Consider the following 18,194-nt stretch of genomic DNA (forward strand, 5'->3'; position numbering starts at 1 on the left):
CTGCCTAAGCAGCCAATCACAATGCAGAATTCTCACAGACAGGGAATCAGGAAGTGAACAAGTTACTTTTATTCTGATTTTTAAAAAATGCTCGAGAGAACAGAACAAAGATTGGGGCTCTCACATGGGGAAAAGGTAAAACTGAAATAAATATGAACAAACTTTTTAAAAAATTTAATTTTTTTAAAGTTTCTTTAATTTTTTATTATAATAGAGAAATTTGACACTCCACAAAATTAAAATGAGTTTTTCAGGGCCATAACCTTTGTTTAGCAGTTAATACCCTTCTAAAAACCCCAGTTACACCTAATCCAACAAGGTCTAACTTTTAATGGAATATTTAACAGCGGCATTACTGCGGAAAAGCCCAAGCTTTCATCAGTTTCCCTGGTTTCCCTGATTGCCGGCTATGGGGGGGGGGTGGTGGGAGGAGATGGAGCCACAGCGCAGCCAGTGTCGGAGCAGTGAATGACTGACCACAACTTCAGGATTTCCGTATTGGGATGCACATGTGCTACATCCCGAAGTTGCGGTCAGTTTCAAAAGGGTAATAACGGCAAACGCTGTTCGTTCACTGTTACTACCCACCGCAAATTCTGACTGTTGGAATTCTATTTTATTAAGTATATGATAATTGCATTTGAATTCAAAGCTGAAATCATTCATTTAAAAAAAATATAAAAATAGATGAATCTACATTTCTGCTGCATAGTCTGAAAAAGAGCCCAGGTGATTGGGTGTCTAGGTTTCACGTTGCTCTGTTCCCCAAATATTCCCATCATTCTTGCCCAGACAAGCAGGACCTCACACAGCTTCCATCTACGAAGGAAAGTTGCCCAAATTGCTGAACAGAAGGAAGGAATTTGAATTATTTCAGGCAGTGTTGCTGCTGTTGAGAGGGACTTGCTTTATCCACCGAATTTTAAAATACCTCTCAACAGGGTTCCAGTTTTTATGAAAGCGTAAGCAAACTTTGCACTACCTCCAACACCTCCTGGCACCTCAATCTTTACAGTTTCCCCGGGGTGACTTGCTGTGGTCAATAACAATCGCTTTCTCGCCATCGACAGCAATGATAATCAAGTGACTGTAATCTCATCCCGACGGCCTTTGCATGCCATCTTATCTGCACGAGCTGTAGAACCCTACACCATGTATTAATAATAACCATGATTATGTTTAGAGGTTCTTGGCACCTGATAGCCTCTGGTTTTGTTTGATGTTACATTGCTAATTAGCATCGTGTGGTCTCTGAGGACAGCAGCCTAGAGATTAAGCACTGATTCTGTGACTGTGGCTTGGCTGGTGATTAAAGTCCTGATTCCCTAATTGGAGCTTAATATGGCTGTAATTTTTCTATATATATGAATTTGATTGTTTGATTGAAATACCTCCAGGGATCATTGGAACAGAAAATAATGCACTTATGCAAATAGTAATCGAAATATTTTATATTTAATTGTTTTTCTTTGTAAAATATCTAGATTCTTCTTTTGTTTTTAAAAGAGTTATTAGATTTTAGATTTTATAATTGATCATGTTCGGGGTGTGTGTGCAGGAGCGTTGACTTTTATTATGATACTTGCAGTTATTTTAGAGATGAAGGGCAGCACGGTGGCATAGTGGTTAGCACTGTTGCCTCACAGCGCCAGGGACCCGGGTTCAAATCCGGCCTTGGGTGACTGTCTGTGTGGAGTTTGCACATTCTCCCCGTGTTTGCGTGGGTTTCCTCCGGGTGCTCCGGTTTCCTCCCACAGTCCAAAGATGTGCAGGTTAGGTTGATTGGCTATGATAAATTGACCCTTAGTGTTAGGGGGATTAAATACGTGGGGTTACGGGGATAGGGTGGGATATGTGTTGGTGTAGGGGTTACAGGGATCGGGTGGGATATGTGTCGGTGCAGGCTCGATGGGTCGAAATGGCCTCTATCTGCATTGTGGGGTTTCTGTGATTCTGTGAAGGCTGCAGCCATTTCGGTCAGGTTGCCTTTGTCTAACTTGCTGGGGCTCCCAATGGGGAAGACCTTGCGGATGTTCCAACTGTACAGTGGCACTGTGGATCTGGAAATGTTCAGAATATGTTTTATTTTAGCACTTTGAATGTCTTGCCTAGGGTGGAGCTGTATTTTGTCGAGTAACACTGACCTTTGTTGTTCTGCTTTTCAGATTTGATTTTGTACTTTTTTCTTAAATTAAGAAACCAAGGTAAAGGGTCAACCGAAGCAGGGAATATGAACATACAAACAATGCCGGGCAGGAAAGGACCTTATGTTCCATCCAGCCAGCCTCACACAAACGTGATCCCTTGTGAATCACAATACAGACACCCCCCCACCCTGAAACCATGTGATCTCCTGGGAGAGGCAATAAAAAGATAAAAGTTCAGGGTAATTTGGGAGAAAATAATCTGGTAAATTCTTCTCTGACCCCCTTAGGCGATCAGAACTAATCCAGGGGACCACTCTGGCCCCGATAACGCTATGCAGTACCTACCTTTTGTACGAGGTGATGTCCGCCCCAGTCAGAAACATCTCCAGCTCTCGCTGGAAGGAATTCAGCGAATCAGAGTCCACCACACGAGACAGCAGCCTGTTCCAGTGGTCCACTATTCTCTGGGAAAAGAACCATTTCCTGACATCTAACCTAGACCTGGCCTGGTACAACTTAAAATTGTGACCCCTGGTCCTTGCTAACCTATTTAATTGGAACAAACTGCCTATTTGAACACAATCTATTCCCTTCGTCATCTTAAAAACTTGATCAAATCACCCTAAGGCTATGTTTCTTTAAAGTGCAGAGTCCCAGCTTTTTTAGCCTATATTGATAACTAAGATGCTTCAAACTGGAAATTAATCTGGTGGCCCTTCTCCACACCCTTTCCAATATCACCCACCATGTGAGGAGACCAAAACTGGACACAGTTTACTAATGGAGGCTGGACCAAGATCTTGTACAAGGTCAGAATAGTATGCTTTGTCATGTAATCGATTGTCCTATAAATGCACCCCGACTCTCTATGCACTTGGACGCCCAGACCACTTTCTTTCTCTGCCTGGTTTAATGCTTTTCCATGAAAGGTGTATGTGTGTTCAACATTCACCCGGCCCACATACACAGCACTGCACTTTTCTAAGTTAAACATCATTTGCCAGTCACGAGCCAAATCCCCCAACACATGCCTGAAGCAGTCAAGCATTGCCTACAGTCCTGACATGCACATACATTTTAGTATCATCTGCAAATTAGCAGATCGTGCCCCCAAAACTTACATCCAGATCATTAATAAAAATAGTAAAGAGCAACGGTCCCAACACCGATCCCTGCGGGACAACACAGGTCTCCAAACAGATGCAAATCCATCTACAACTACTTTCTACCAAAGGCCTTCCAGCCAGTACTGAATCCATCTCAATATATTACACTAATATTATCATTCGATCTTGTGGAGAAGTATCTAATGCAGTACCTTGTCAAAAGCTTTTTGGAAATCTAAGAAGGCAATGTCTACTGGGCTTCCCTCATCCATTATCTTGGTAATTTCTTCAAAATATACAATCAAATTTGTAAGACATGACCTCCTTTTTTTAAAGCTATGCTGGTGTCTCACATATGTTCCTCCCTATCTAAGTATTCAAGAAAGGAGGGAGAGAGAAAATTTTGAACTACAGGCCAGTTAGCCTGACATCAGTCATCGGGGAAAATGTTGGAATCCATTATTAAGGAAGTGGTAACAGGATACTTAGAAAATCATAACATGGTTAGGCAGAGTCAACATGGTTTTATGAAAGGGAAATCGTGTTTAACAAATTTATTTGAGTTTTTTGAGGATGTAGCTAGCAGGATAGATAAAAGGAGCCAGTGGATGTAGTATATTTGGATTTCCAAAAGGCATTCAATAAGGTGCTACATAAAAGGTTTTGTATGCAAGATAAGGGCTCATGATGTTGGGGGTAATATATTAGCATGGATAGAGGGTTGGTTAATGGACAGAAAACAGAGAGTAAGGATAAATGGGTAATTTTCAAATTGGCAGGCTGTAACTATTGGGGTACCGCAAGGATCAGTGCTTGGGCCTCAGCTATTTACAATTAATATTAATAACTGTTCTGTCCTCCTCACGACTATGATTTGACAGACAGCTAAACCCTCATCACCAAACAGGAGGCGTTGTTACTTTTTTATCCAGTTTAATGACACAGGGTGAAACTACAAAGAGAGCAAGAAATTACAACATCAAATAAGGCCGATTGGTATTACAATCACGATCTGAATACACAAAATAAACCTAGGATAGTAGAACAAAACGTTACCACTATAACTCAACGGTTCTATTACAATTTGAGGTAAATCTGATACAACAATCAAAGGTCTAACACACGAATGCCAAGAGAAAGACTAATAGCCGGCCACATGGAAACTCCACAAAGTGCAATATTTTAACTCATCTGGCCACAATTATCAAGAAATGGTGACATAGATCAAACATAAAGACATCTGATAAAAGGCTACTTACAGACAATGCCAGTCAAAGGGGGAAACTGAGAAGGATGGCATTAGATACTGTATACATCACCAGCCATGAATTCTGGGCTCCCTCGTGGTGGTGTTTTACTTTCACTTTCTCATCATGTCACATGACATAAATCAACAATAAGGAGGTAAGTAGTAAAACCACTAGGGGGAGACAAAACACAATACTAAAAGTCTCATAGGGGACATAACAATAACTTAGATGAAGGGACCGAGTGCAATGTATCCAAGTTTGCTGATGATACAAAGATAGGTGGGTTAGCAAGTTGTGAGGGGGACACAAAGGGCTGGATTTTCATTGAGGAGTCGGGTAGGAGGCGGGACTACAACTTTCGGGGTTGTAGTCCAGCCTCCATCGAGTTCTCGCCAACCCACGTGATTTAGACTTGATTGACCTTGTTGAGCCCACCCAGCAGGCTCAGCAGGCCAATTAAGGGCCACCCGGCAACAGGTGACGTCACAGGTTGATATTTCATCTGTCAAGACCTTTTGACAGATGAAATATCAACGTTTCACATGTTTGAAGCTGTCAAACACTGACAATTTGCAATCCAGGTTAATTCCTTCCTGTCAGGATGATTTAGAGATTTCCCTGGAACAGAAAGCTGAATGCTGCAATTTTTGACAGCTCGCAGCCATTCTGCTTTCTGTGCCGGTGAGATGAGGGACTTCCGAGACCTGAAGGAAGGAAGGCTGTAAAGGTAAGTACATGTAAGTAAAACTTATTTAAACACTTTACACACACCAAACACACTTATCTTTGCACTCATGCACCCATCACTCACCTGAACACCGGACATCTCGACCCCTCCAAGCCCTTCATCCCAACGGTCCGCATCCTCTAACTTCTCGTGGTTTGGAGCCGTCGGGAATCCCACACTTCAACATTAAAAATAAGGATTAGGCTAAAAACTGCCCGTTAACTACCTGTTAACAGGCAGTTAATTGGCACTAATCCCCTTCCCGCCTCGGGGAGGCGGGTCCCAGTGCGGGGCGGGTACCCGTCTCCTTTGAAACTGGCATGGAGGTGGGTTGGGTGCGGGATGGGTTCGGGACCCCCGATTTCGGGATTTTAACCCCCCACACGCCTCCAATCCTGCCTCCATGGCCCAATGAAAATCCTGCCCATAGAGCCTGCAAAGGGATATAGACAGGTTAAGTGTTAGGGTAATAAGGTGGCAGATGGAATATAATGTGGGGAACTGTGAGGTTATTCACTTTGGTAGGAAGAATAGAAAAACAGAATATTTTTTAAATGGTGAGAAACTATTAATTGTTGGTGTCCAGTGAGATTTAGGTGTCCTCGTACAGGAAACACAGAGTTAACATGCAGGTACAGCAAGCAAATAGGAAGGCAAATGGCTTGATGGCCTTTATTGCAAGGGAGTTGGAGTACAAGAATAAGGATATCTTACTACAATTGTACAGGCTTTGGGGAGACCACACCTGGAGTACTGTGCACAGTTTTGCCTTAGAGGTGGTGCAACAAAGGTTCACTAGATTGATCATAGAATCATAGAAATTTACAGCACAGAAGGAGGCCATTTGGCCCATATTATCCGTGCCGGTCGACAAAGAGCTCTCCACCCAAATCCCACTTTCCAGCACTTGGTCCATAGCCTTGTAGGTTATGGTACTTCAAGGGCACATCCAAGTACTTTTTAAATGTGATGAGGGTCTCTGTCTCTACCATCCTTTCAGGCAATGAGTCCCAGACCCCCACCACCCTCTGGGTGAAAAATTTCTCCTTAAATCCCCTCTAAACTTCCGACCAATTACTTTAAATCTATGCCCCCTGGTTATTGACCTTTCTGCTAAGGGAAATAGGTCCTTCCTATCCACTTTATCTAAGCCCCTCATAGTTTTATACACCTCCCCTCAGCCTCCTCTGTTCCAAAGAAAACAACCCCAGCCTATCCAATCTTTCCTCATAGCTAAAATTCCCCAGCCCAGGCAACATCCTGGTAATTCTCCTGTGCACCCCCTCGAGTGCAATCACATCCTTCCTGGGATGAGAGGTTTGTCCTATGAGGAGAGATTGTGTAGAATGGGCCGATACTCTCTGGAGTTTAGAAGAATGAGAGGTGATCGCAATGAAACATACAAGATTCTGAAGGGGATTGACAGGGTAGATGCTGAGAGGTTGTTTCCCCTGGCTGGAGTGTCTAGAACTAGGGGGCACAGTCTCAGGATAAGGGGTCGGCCATTTAAGACTGAGATGAGGAGGAATTTCTTCATTCAGAGTGTTGTGAATCTTTGGAATTCTCTACCCCAGAGGGCTGTGGCTGCTGAATCATTGAGTTTATTCAAGACTGAAATAAATAGATTTTTGGACTCTAGGGGAATCAAGAGCTGCGATTTCCCTTACCTCGATGAGTCCGGTGCGGGTGATGTCGGTGGCGGTTCCCGACCCCACTGCTGGCTCCAGCCCGCTCTGTAGAATGATTTTGCCCTGATTGGGCTTGTTAAGCTCGCCCAGCACATTTGCCAGCCAGTTGAAGGAAGCGGGTCTGATGACGTCATTTGATGACGCGTCATCAGCCGGTTTCCTTAAAGGGACCATGCGCAAAATGATTTTGACATTTGTACTGTCGGTGTTCTACAGCATTGAGGTGCTGCAAACACTGACAAGCACTTCACGGCTGCACCCAGGCTCTCCCATGATTCCTCCATATGATTATGGAGGGAGTCACAGCACGCAGGGAGGTTCTCTTCCCTTCCAATGGGTGGAAGAGACCTCCCCAGGAGACCAACGCAGCCTGGTTGCACATTGCACAGGAGGATACAAGCAGGGATGTTGTCAGGAGGACCTGGCTGCAGTGGCGCAAACCTTTCAATGACCTTAATAGATTACGAAACGTTACTGTCAAGCCACACTCGACCTCATCCTGCTGTGCCACTCATCACATCCCCATCACTCTGCCTTCCCTACCCTACTCCTGCACATCCTTACTCACACCAACTTACCTTGCACCTCCACCCATCCCTCTCTATCTACACTATCACTTCCCCATCTCACCAGCGACCCCTCACACTCACCCTCATCCTAGTCCAATCATACCAACTAACAACACACAAGGGTAGGCACTTGGATGTTTTAGCCAATGTTCATGTAAAGTTTCTGTTAATGTGGTGTCAAACATTGAAATCTTCATTTTCAACACTTTGCATGCTTGGACAGATTTGTGTGCACCTTTGGAAGTGGCTTAGTGAGTTGCAGTGAATGGTGAGACATAACGGTACCCCCTGCAATGGTGATGAGCATGAAAGGAATGGCTTGGACATTGTAGGGAAGCTTTATGGTGTTGTTGTGGGGTGGTGCCAACCTGGCGCATCATGTGGCAGCCAGGGTGTACAGCATCAAGTGAAGTAAATCTGGTCATGGTGAGGCCATCCCTGGACTCCCGGGCAGCAATGTGGTCGGGTGCTGATGCCCTCTGTCCTGTGCAGCATCAGTTGATTGCGGAGAAGGTTGGTTTGGTTGTTGGTGCTGCTGGTGTGCCTGGTGCTTCTGGTGTTGGGGCTGATTGTGGTGGGATTCTGAGGACCAATGTGAGATAGTTTCAAGGGCACTGATGCTGATGTAATAGATGGCAGGTGAACTTGGGATGACAGAAGCATTCTGTCAGTGGGGAGGGAGGTTGTTCCAATGAGGTGTCACTGGATAAAGAGTTTGCTTCAAACATTTGTAACACGCATAAAGCTCAATCTGTCTTCAAAATGCAGTAAGCAACAGCTTCTGAGCTTGGAAAGTGAACAGCTGTGAGATGGGAACTTTTATAGCACATTTACAGCTGTCAAGTAATGAGATGATCCCATGGTCATACAACTCCCGACCTGCTTACCTGATGTGATCCCCGAGCAGCGTGGACCCCGTGGGTGACCTTGCAAAATGTAAAGGTGAGCTTTAAATACTGCTTAATACTGACCTGAATTGCCTCCCCCGCCGCTGCGTGTCGGGTCTGTTCAGCCCTGACAGACCCGACACCTGGGAAAGGCGCGTGGTGGCGGGTTGACAACGGGGTCCCGACTCGCTGTCAAAAAAAAAATTCCCTCCCCTGACCTGCCACCAAACGTGCCCGCTGACCCCCTGAAAAATTCCCCCCAACCGATTTGGGGATCGGGCGCGAAAGTGGCGTTGAGGTCAAAGTTCAGCCATGATCTTATTGAATGGCGGAGCAGACTCGAGAGGCCGTATGGCCGACTCCTGCTCCTATTTCTTATGTTCTTTTATGTTCTAAGTAGTCAGTTTATTTGAACTCTTGCTATTTGCTATGAACCTGTAATGTGTTGGCAGCAAAGATAGCTTGGATCCAATATCATGGAACATGATCAAAAAAAACATGATGTGAACTCTTGATCATTTTGAGCAAGTTGTCTGTGCAGGAACAGGACAAGGGAAACTCCAATAATATTGTGTTGCTGGAAATGGCTTAGCCAATTTGATGTTTCTATGTAAGTGTGATATGTGGTTCTTTTAGTTATGTTAGGACTGTTTATGCCTGTGGGCTTTGTATAAAATAAGATCTTAACCAGCTGCTGTTGATATATCTGTGGTGATTATAATATTTTTTCTTTAATTAGTTGATGTCTATGATGTAGGTTGTTACATGGAATGTTTAATGTCCACAGTTTCTTGTTTTGTGCTTCATACTTTAAAAAAAAGGAAAATTAAGTTAAAAAAATACTCAGACAGTAATACATGTTTTGCTTTCTGTAACTTCTTAATAACTGAGTGGGCAAATGTCATACAGACAAGAAAGGTCCCAGGTTCAATTCCTGGTCTGTGCTACGTTAGCTGTTCTCAGCTGGAGTGGGAATGGAGGTATTAAAATCGCCTTTAATTCCACTGGGCACAAGAGAGAAAAAACATTTGTCCAGTAATCCCTGCTCCTGAGTACTAAATGGGCATGAATGGATATTAAGCTCAATTGTGATACACCCACATATTTGAATAGCCTGCTGACCCATAAGCCAAGCTTTTCCACTTCTATATTTGCCAACCAATAATTTTTCAATCCACTAAAATGAAGGTGCGGGGGATGGCGAGGGGTCGGGGGTGGGGGGGGGGGAGGTGGAGTGGGGGTGGGGGCAGGGGGGTTGGTGGGTGCTATAACCACTTAACTGCCTGTTAACAGGTAGTTAACAGACAGCTAAGAGGCTTTTTCCAATTTTTCGTCTGTTGCTGTGGGCTTCCCGACGTCGGGGAACCCCGCCAGGGTAAGTGAGGCATGCTGTGGGTCTGTTGTTATGTTGGTGTTTGGAGGACAGTTGCAGAAGTGGTGTGAAGGATGCAATGGGACATTGGTTAGTTTTAGAGGTAAGAACATGTTGTGAAAGTCATTTTTAATGTGATTAGATGTTTCTCCAGGTGACACGCTGTGAAGTGTTTGTGTAGCCTCATCTCATCGGGAGAAGTGACAGATGGCTTCTGCAATCTCAGTTCGCCGGGGTGCTACTTTTAGTGCCCCGAAAAAATTAGCACCCACATACCAGAAATTGAGTGGTTTCACCCCAAGAGGGAAGTGGGGCACTACTGGAAGTGCGGGGGTGGGGGGGTTCGGTGATGTGAGGGGGTTCGGTGATGTGGGGGGGTTCAATGATGGCGAGGGGGGTTCGGTGATGTGGGGGATTGGAGATTGGTTGATCGGTGGGGGGGTTCGGTGATGTGGGGGACGGAGGGGGGGGTGGTGGTGGTGGGTCACAGGCTAACTTGTTGGGCCTGGAGGAAACACTCCTGCTCCTCCTGGCCCACAAGCAGTGCTGGAAATGCTCTCACCTGATGGACCCAGCCCATCTCGCCTACTTTTACCTGCCGGGTTTCCCAACCTAGCCGACTGATAAAATGGAGACACGCAGCCCCTGTAAAAGGTTTCAATGACCTGCCCGCCTCCTGGGAGTGGATTCATCACCTGTCCCTCATCCCACCTCCGTTAAAACAGAAGTGAGCGGGTTCCTGTTTCAGATTTTTAATATTTTAACTTCCCACCCATTTTGGGGGGGTTAAAATTTCCCCCAGTGTCTCAGTTTAACATCGCCTCTAACAATGCAACACTCCTTCAGTGCTGTGCCAAAATGTCAGCCTATTTGAAGTACTAGGGTGAGACGTGAAGCTTCTGACACAGAAGTCAGAAGCTTAACAACGGAGTCAAACTCACAGTCCAGCTCGTGTTTTCAATTAAAAAAACATCCTACCATTTAAATCAGATACCACCTGCTATTTAATTCAATGAACCAATCTTCTCTAACAGCAAAGGCACTATTTATTAAATCAAAGAAGCAAACAATCCAGACTTTTTCACAGCCTACCTCTTTATAATAACTGTGTAACCCCATTTCCAACAGCAAATTAAGGAGTCACATGCGACCTTTCATTGGGGAGCCATCGAAAATAAGACTTAAAGATAAACATTATCCTGCAGAGGTCAATGTTACAGCAAGTTGATTCTGAAATATGTGCAAGTTTAAATATTTTCTCATTCAAACTGCAAAAGATTCTATTGTAAAAATTGTGGAAAGTCTAAAATACACAAATCAAAAGAGCTTCGTTATGGAATTACAAAATGTAAACATTGTAGAATCACCATCAAACTAAATTTAATCTGATCGATGATATTACTTCCTATTTGAACTAGATGAGATTTGCCAAAGTACTCCGCCCACCTACTGTAAATGTATTTAGTAATGGGAATAGATTGAATTGTGTTCCCAGTTTAACTGGCGTGCAAACAGGAAATTATGTTTTTTAATTTTTGCTCCCACTTGAGAATTGAGAGTAGGGTGAAGGTTTACGTAAATTAGTAATTTTCTGTTTGAAAGGCCACAGCTGTGGTACTGAGCCAATGTATTTATTACTTAATTATAGATCTAATCATTTGTTGTGTTGTACCTTCTGACAATGATGTCCATTCTCCTGATAATGGATCCTTGAGATTCAATCTATTTTTTGTTCTGAGCTTTTACCGTCATAAATTCCTGCAGAGATGGGGTAGAACTTCTACGGGTCCTCCTGATCTGCTGCTGTAACTCTGGCTGGAGGATCGGTGAAAACCTTGGAGAAATGGTGTAAACAGCTGCTTATTCCATTTCTCCAGGATTTTACAAAGAATTACATCGAGTTTTGCAGCACAGAAACAGGCCGTTTGGCCCAGCGGGTCTATGATGGTGTTTATGCTCCAAATGAGCCTCCTCGCCCCTTACTGCAATTCTGCGAATCTTCGGCCAAACGTAGAGAGAGAGATCGGGAAAACCCTGGCAGAATTTTCAAGCATTGGTGACCCATTTGCCTAAGTGTACTAGATTGTGATTCCAAACAGTTAATAAGAAAAGCCAGGCTGTGACATACACAACATACATTTTTGATGAATCTTCACGCTTCAGTGAAACATTCATGGGTGTTTAGTTTGAATGTAACAGTGTTACTAAGATGAACGCTGGTTGCATTATTTTTGTTCAGACTGGGGTAAAACCTTATTTTGAAGAGACTATTATTTCTCCTTACAATATATACACACAGATAATTTAATCCTGAACACTAAGCAAGTACCTAACAGAGGAGTTTCACTTATTTTCCTGCAGTTGTTACACAACATTTCACATAATAGCAACATGTTTTCCTAGCATCAGTTGGGCTCAACTTTAAAAAAAAAATCATTCCTGGGATGTGGGCGTCGCTGGTAAGGCCAGCATTTATTGCCCATCCCTAGTTGCCCTTGAGAAGGTGGTGGTGAGCCACCTTCTTGAACTGCTGCAGTCCGTGTGGTGAAGGTGCTCCCACAGTGCTGTTAGGGAGGGAGTTCCAGGATTTTGACCCAGCGACGATGAAGGAACGGCCGATATACTTCCAAGCCAGGATGGTGTGTGACTTGGAGGGGAACATGGAGGTGGTGGTGTTCCCATGCACCTGCTGCCCTGTCCTTCTAGGGGGAAGAGGTCGCGAATTTGGGAGGTGCTGCTGAAGAAGCCTTGGCGAGTTGCTGCAGTGCATCTTGTAGATGGTACACACTGCAGCCACGGTACACTGGTGGAGAGAGATCCTTTTAGCTTGTTTAGCTGCTTCTCGGACACGTGTGCAAACCTTACCTAAGTCCAGAGAACAATGATGCAAGTTGGCAAGAGTCAAGGGTTTGGGACGGCAGGTGATTAATGAGCTAAAACAGCAGAGGTTAACTGTACAATCACTGGTAAACTTTCCACTGTTTGACCAGCAAGACCATCCGACTTATTAGGGTATTGGCTTGCAGGGCTATTTGAAACTAGGGGGGGAAGAATTGCAGCACACTAGTAACAGTTCTCCTGCTTCAGAACCCAATAATGAGCCAAGCTACTTTGTTAATTATCAATAGGGCTTTGGAGTAGTTCTGGGAATTCCCAAACCTGATACAGAGGGTGGACTCAGTCCAATCTTCCAGGCCAGGAGTCAAATTATCTCCACTTATCTCCAACCCCCCGCCTCGCCCCCAATAAAGATGATAGTCACTAGCTGGTCATTAGACAACTGACAAATGTGTTTACTAGCAAATGAAAAAGGATTCGCAAACACTTTTACACTTTAAAGAAAAACCACATTAAATATTCAGGAATTGGCTAACCCTGTTCAGTGGAAGAATGGAAGGATAGATTTGCATTCACATTTCTTCCCTTGCACAGGAAATCACATTTTTGTATTTGAATTACTGGCAGGATCCTTCAACAACAACAACTTGTATTTATATAGCACCTTTAATGTAGTAAAACATCCTAAGGCGCTTTACTGGAGCGTTAACAGACGGAATTTGACACCGAGCCACATAAGAGGTATTAGGGCAGATGACCAAAAGCTTGGTCAAAGAGGTAGGTTTTAAGAAATGTCTTAACGAAGGAAAGAGAGGCAGAGAGGAGGAGAGGTTTAGGGAGGGAATTCCAGAGCTTAGGGCTTCGGAAGCTGAAGGCACAGCCACCAATGGTGGAGCGATTAAAATCAGGGATGCGCAAGAGGCCAGAATTGATGGAGTGCAGATATCTCGGAGGGTTGTGGGGCTGGAGGAGGTTACAGAGATAGAAACATAGAAATATAGAAACATGGAAGATAGGAGCAGGAGTAGGCCATTCGGCCCCTCGAGCCCGCTCTGCCATTTAATGAGATCATGGCTGATCATCCAAATTCAGTACCCTGTCCCTGCTTTCTCCCCATATCCATTGATCCCTTTAGCCTTAAGGAATATATCTAACTCCTTCTTGAATATATTTAATGAATTGGCCTCAACTGCCTACTGTGGCAGAGAATTCCACAGGTTCACCACTCTCTGGGTGAAGAAATTCCTCCTCACCTCTGTCCTAAATGGCTTACCCCTTATCCTTAGACTGTGACCCCTGGTTCTGGACTCCCCCGCCATCAGGAATGTCCTTCCTGCATCTAGTCTGTCTAGTCCTGTTAGAATTTTATAAGTTTCAATGAGATCCCCTCTCATTCTTCTAAACTCCAGTGAATATATACCTAATCGACCCAATCTCTCCTCATACGTCATTCCTGCCATCCCAGGTATCAGTCTGGTGAATCTTCGCTGCACTCCCTCCATGGCAAGAACATCCTTCCTCAGATAAGGCGACCAAAACTGCACACAATACTCAAGGTGTGGTCTCACCAAGGCCCTGTACAACTGCAGCAAGACATCCCTGCTCCTGTACTTGAATCCACTCACTAGGAAGGCCAACAAGCCATTTGCCTTCTTAACCGCCTGCTGCACCTGCATGCTTACCTTCAGCGACTGGTGCACAAGGTCACCCAGGTCTCATTGCACTTCCCCTTTTCCCAATCTATTGCCGTTCAGATAATAATCTGCCTTCCTGTTTTTGCCACCAAAGTGGATAACCTCGCATTTATCCACATTATACTGCATCTGCCATGCATCTGCCCAATCACCCAACCTGTCCAAATCATACTGGAGTTTCTCGGCATCCTCCTCACAGCACACACGCCCACCCAGCTTTGTGTCGTCTGCAAACTTGGAGATATTACATCTAGTTCCCTCGTCTACATCATTAATATATATTGTGAACAGCTGGGGTCCTAGCACCGATCACTGCGGTACCCCACTAGCCACTGCCTGCCACTCGGAGAAAGACCCGTTTATTGCAACTCTTTGCTTCCTGTCTGCCAACCAGTTCTCTATCCAAGTCAGTACCTTACCCCCAATCCCATGTGCTTTAACTTTACACGCTAATCTCTTATGCGGGACCTTATCGAAAGCCTTCTGAAAGTCCAAATACACCACATCCACTGGTTCTCCCTTATCTATTGTACCAGTTACATCCTCAAAAAATTCCAGTAGATTAGTCAAGCATGATTTACCTTTTGTAAATCCATGTTGACTTTGTCCGATCCTGTCACTGTTTTCCAAGTGCTCTGCTATTACATCTTTTATAATGGACTCTAGCATTTTCCCCACTACCGATGTCAAACTTACCAGTCTATAATTCCCCGTTTTCTCTCTGCCACCTTTTTTGAATAGTGGGGTTACATTAGCTACCCTCCAATCCATGGGAACTGTTCCAGAGTCTATAGAATTTTAGAAGATGACCAGCAATGCATCTACTATTTCTAGGGCCACTTCCTTAAGTACCCTAGGATGTAGATTATCAGGCCCTGGGGATTTATTGGCCTTCAATCCCGTCAATTTCCCTAACACCATTTCCCTACAAATACTGATTTCTTTCAGTTCCTCCCTCTCATTAGACCCTATGCTCCCCGACATCTCTGGGAGGTTATTTCTGTCCTACTTTGTGAAGACAGAACCAAAGTATGTATTTAATTTGTTAGCCATTTCTTTGTTCCCCATTTTAAATTCCCCTGATTCTGACTGCAAGGTACCTACGCTTGTCTTCACCAATCTTTTTCTCCTCACATATCTATAGAAGCTTTTACAGTCAGTTTTTATGTTCACTGCAAGCTTACTCTCATATTCTATTTTCCCCCTCTTAATGAATCCCTTTGTCCTCCTTTGCTGAATCCTAAACTGCTCCCAATCCTCAGGGAGGGGCAAAGTCATGGAGGGATTTGAAAACAAGTATGAGAATTTTAAAATTGAGGCATTGCTTAACCGGGAGTCAATGTAGGTCGGCGAGCACAGGGGTGATGGACTAACGGGACTTGGTGCGAGTTAGGACACGGGCAGCCGAGTTTTGGATGACCTCGAGTTTATGTGTTGTACCCTCAAAGCCTAACACAGCTGGTCTCCTCTGTAAACTGTTGTCACTGTGTGTGTATATGTCAATCTATTATATATTATAATCACTAGATTGTAATATTCCATTTCAACGTACAGTGATAATCCTACATCATACTATCCCAATGGGAAAATGCATTATAAAAATATCAACATCTGTCTCCTGTACCAATGCCTGTATGCGGCGCTATGATAGGGCTATTGAGTCTGTGGTAATGAAAATTGGGAGAGATTTACAACGGGCGGTTGCGTCGATAGCACCCCTGTTACACTATCGCCCAAAGTCAAAATTACTCCCAATCTCTTTAAAATTAAGGCATCGCCAGAGCTTCTAGGGGAACAGGATGTTGTCGTGTACCATGTCAGATAGGACACAACATTGTGCATAGAAGATTGAATGGCAACTTGGGTGCTGTTGATGAACCTTTGAATTCTGGGATAGTCAGTTATCCTGTAGACTTGTGTCGGCCTCACCCATTGCTTCTGTGGTCCAGTGATGTAGTTATTGACCCTCCTGAATGATGCATCTGTGACTGGCTTTATACAGCCATGGACAATACATTGTCCAATACTACAGATGTCCCCACTGCAAGCCTGGAAGGATCTCGGTACACAAAAATTGAGTGCCGCTCGTGCTTCTCTGCTGAACCTCATCCTCCTAAGGCACACTTTTACTGTAGTTACTAGGTAGCTGTGCCTAGTACAGGAGAGCAGCTGTGTAGTGGGGTGGTAGGGTTTGATGGTATAGTACATATCATTAGTGCACTGACCTGGCCTCGCTCAAGTTCATGGTGGCCTGAATAAGTTGGAACAGGAACATTCTTTGCAGACACAGCAATTGATGCAGTTTTTGACCTTGGCAACCATCGGCAATGCCACCCTATGTTGTCATTGGCTGTCGGTGTCCTTGGTGAAGATGGTAAAACTCAGCAACTGGCTCCCTGTTGACCCAGCGGAAGTTCAGGCACATGTCCTCAATCAATGTCCCTGGGTCTGCAAATAAGATCTTGTGCTTTCTGGTTGCCTGGCCATGTCTTTTTTCATCCAATTAAATATTGGGAAAACCGAAGCCACTGTTTTCGGTCCCTGCCACAAACTCCGTTCCCTCGCCACTGACTCCATCCCTCTCCCTAACATCTGTCTGAGTCTGAGCCACACTGTTCGCAACCTTGGCGTCATATTTCACCCTGAAATGAGCTTCTGACCACGTATCCGCAGCATAACAAAGACCACCTACTTCCACCTCCGTAACATCGCCCGTCTCCGTCCTTGCCTCAGCTCATCCGCTGCTGAAACCCTCATCCATGCCTTTGTTACCTCTAGACTTGACTATTCCAACACACTCCTGTCTGGCCTCCTGTTGTGTATGTACCTTTAAGAGAGAACTGTTTTACAGCTCCTGTATACTGTAGTACCGGCAGTGACCACACCTGTATATAAAGCCGGAGCAGGCTTCTGTACTTCAGTCGTGAGACTACTCTACTCTAGTAAACACCTGTTGATTGTTAAGTTACAGCCTCCGTGTAGTTCTTGGGGAAACATCCTATTTAAAGAATCACGGATCTAACAGTGGCGACGAGGGCAAATTATTATTTAAATGGCAATAGATTGGGAGAGGGGGAAGTACAGAGAGACCTGGGTGTTCTTGTACACCAGTCACTGAAGGCGAGCATGCAGGTGCAACAGGCGGTCAAGAAGGCAAACGGTATGCTGGCCTTCATAGCAAAAGGGTTAGAATACAGGAACAGGGATACCTTGCTGCAGCTGTACAGGGCACTGGTGAGACCACACCTCGAGTACTGTGTACAGTTTTGGTCGCCTCATCTGAGGAAGGATGTTCTTGCCATGGAGGGGGTGCAGCGGCGATTCACCAGGCTGATACCAGGAATGGCGGGAATGACCTATGAGGAGAGACTATGTAGTTTAGGGATGTACACACTGGAGTTTAGAAGATTGAGAGGGGACCTCATAGAAGTGTATAAAATTCTGACAGGTCTAGACAGACTGGATGCAGAAGGAATGTTTCCCTTGGCGGGTGAGAACAGAACTAGAGGACATAATTTAAGGATAAGGGCTAAACCATTTAGGACAGAGATGAGGGGGAATTTCTTCACTCAGAGAGTGGTGAACCTGTGGAACTCATTGCCACAGAGGGCAGTGTACGCCAGCTCATTAAATATATTTAAGAGGGAATTAGATATATTTCTACGGGCAAAAGGGGTTAAGGGTTACGGAGAGAAGGCGGGGACGGGATACTGAATTAAAGGATCAGCCATGATCTCATCGAATGGCGGAGCAGGCACGAAGGGCCGAATGGCCTACTCCTGCTCCTATCTTCTATGTATGTATCTATGAATCTGCCTGCAACTCTGCATTTCCCGTCAAGGAGTCGCTCCGGGAGGACGGTGGAAGAAAGTCGAGGCCAGAAGCACGGGCGTCGACCACGAGCAACCACCCAGTC

The sequence above is a fragment of the Somniosus microcephalus genome, chromosome 9 (assembly GCF_052327205.1).
Source record: "Somniosus microcephalus isolate GS21.2 chromosome 9, FLI_Smic_1.0, whole genome shotgun sequence".
In the NCBI taxonomy this organism is placed as follows: Eukaryota; Metazoa; Chordata; class Chondrichthyes; order Squaliformes; family Somniosidae; genus Somniosus; species Somniosus microcephalus.